Genomic DNA, 2,500 nt, shown 5'->3' with positions numbered 1-2,500 from the left:
GACGTCGGGAGCGCGTAAAATGTTCGAGAGTGAAACGCTTCTTCCGCAATGCGAATCGTTCCAGAGAGAGAGGAGAGAGAGATTTCGATCGTCGGAGCGGTGTTCACGGGCGGTCGTATTGAAAATACGACTCACGACGCCGCAAAACACTCACGCAAGTCCGAATGTGATACCCATTCCTATTTCCTTCTTCTCACGAAGACCGTTAGACGCAATGTAAAATTTGCAATTTTCACAGAACCGCGTCAAACGCCGACGAAACGTCCATCGTTCGCTCGTACGTAGCATCTTTGCAACCCGACTCAGAAACGCTCTTTGCGCCCTCCACAAAATTCGACATGGAGAGGTAAGCGACGGCGGGGACTTACAAGAGCAACGCAAGCAGTATTTGGTTACGTAAACGACCCTCAGCCAGGCGTGGTCCAGGAATTGTATCCGTGGACCGCAATGTGCGTTCGAAATGTCGATGTTCATGTGTCCTGCAGTTCACACGTTGACGCGCAATTAGCTGCGTTCTTCATCGACCCACGAGCCAAGTGATCCACCGTTCAGGGTAATCGTATAATTTGATTTATAATCAATATATAATTATGTCTCTTGTTCTGCGGTTCATAAGAACGCCGATACCTGAAAGCTCCAACCAGCGCGCGAAGGAGATTCAGGCGTCGTTTTTAAGGACGACACACGATCGTCCGTAGAAACGGAAACCGTCGCGAGTACGCGATTGCAATGCGCACACGTATCCGACGGCCGGGCGGAAAATACATTGAAAAACCTTTAAAGTGGAAAACACAGGAGGAGAATTCAGAAAACGACGGGGATCATAGACAACCCGATACTGGATCCCGACACTTCTCCTCCTCCTCTCTCTTATTGGAGAATGAACTCGATAACTAACGGACTTCACAGCCGGCTCTGGCCGTGCGCGATCGTTCGTCCCAAGCTCTTGTGCACTGTATTATCGCCACACAGAGAGTAGAGTGTCAGAATCGCACACAGCTTTACGCGAGCTACGCAGCCGGTCCTCTCGAAACACATTTCCAATTGTGCACGGAGAACGATTATTCGATACTAGCGGACTTCACAGCCGGCTCTGGCCGTGCGCGATCGTTCGTCCCAAGCTCTTGTGCACTGTATTATCGCCACACAGAGAGTAGAGTGTCAGAATCGCACACAGCTTTACGCGAGCTACGCAGCCGGTCCTCTCGAAACACATTTCCAATTGTGCACGGAGAAAGATTATTCGATACTAGCGGACTTCACAGCCGGCTCTGGCCGTGCGCGATCGTTCGTCCCAAGCTCTTGTGCACTGTATTATCGCCACACAGAGAGTAGAGTGTCAGAATCGCACACAGCTTTACGCGAGCTACGCAGCCGGTCCTCTCGAATATACGTGTTCGTCAACGAACACGCATGCGGCGACGTTTTGTGCTCTATGTCATACGCGAACTCGATAAATAGAGCGGGACTCACAGCCGGCTCTGGCAGCGGTCATTCGTCCCACGCTCGTGTGTGCGCTATCGCCACACAGAGTAGGGTGTCAGACTCACGCAGCTTTAAAAGCGAGCTTCACAGCCGGTCCTTCTCTCATCCTATTCCTCGACGTTCGTGACAGAACACAACGCGTTCACCGCAAGTTTTCCACAGGTACCCTGTTGTTGTCCTCTCTTTCTCTAGAGGAGAGACAACACCACCGTTTCCAATGGACGTATCTCGGACACCACAGGCGAAGACCGAGGAAGCGCGATATGTGGATTCGAATCGACGCTTACATCCCTGTTCTTGCGACCGTAATTGTCCATATAATTGTCGGAGAGCCTACACACAGGCAGACCAATGGCGTATATTATAGTATACACGTCTCTTTGACACGAGGTATTTTTATCAAAGAGAACACGATCCATCAGGTGGCGGGTGAAAAACATCGATTCGTAACGACGGGTATTTCTATATTCGTGGTTAAGCTATAACATTCAGCGTCCGACGGGAAACCGCACCCTATTGATCGTTCGAGTTTGCAATGTGAACGTCGGTGACGATTCCCGAAGACCCGAAGTACAGCTCTTCGCACTCACTCCCCAATACAAGTAAACGATGCGATGCTCCACCTTCACGCAAGCACCCTCTGTTTCATTCTCATTGAGATCTTTCGTCCCATTGTCGAAAGAGTGCATATATTATATATTGCCGTGTTTGTGCACAAATGGTCTGGCGGGCTCTCTGCGCCTTAATTTTGGACGGGAGAATCGTACGCTTTGAGTAACTATGTACTCCATGCGTAACTATGACCTCCACACGTAAGCCGTTGCATGGGGAGTAGTTCGTCGCTATACACATCCCCTACTCCCCTTTTTCTTTATTTTCTCATCATACGATGATTACACAGGAGAGTGAATTCCTTTTATTATAACCTTGTACTCTCCTGTTGGTCTTTTCTGTGTGCTTTTAAAGCATTTTTGTATGTATATATATATATATATTCATGGATCTGGCAGATGTT

At 49.2% G+C, this 2,500-nt stretch overlaps 1 non-coding gene across 1 annotated transcript; it reads right to left on the bottom strand.

The window, feature by feature from the left end:
* Positions 1–401: 401 nt before the first annotated feature.
* LOC143364941 (5.8S ribosomal RNA) lies at positions 402–556 on the bottom strand. Its single transcript, XR_013084384.1, has one exon. It is a non-coding gene; the product is annotated as a 5.8S ribosomal RNA (ribosomal RNA).
* Positions 557–2,500: the final 1,944 nt, after the last annotated feature.

Source organism: Halictus rubicundus, unplaced genomic scaffold (genome assembly GCF_050948215.1).
Source record: "Halictus rubicundus isolate RS-2024b unplaced genomic scaffold, iyHalRubi1_principal scaffold1163, whole genome shotgun sequence".
In the NCBI taxonomy this organism is placed as follows: domain Eukaryota; kingdom Metazoa; phylum Arthropoda; class Insecta; order Hymenoptera; family Halictidae; genus Halictus; species Halictus rubicundus.
The sequence above is the reverse complement of the archived record's forward strand: the minus strand, read 5'-3'. Positions and strand labels throughout refer to the sequence as shown.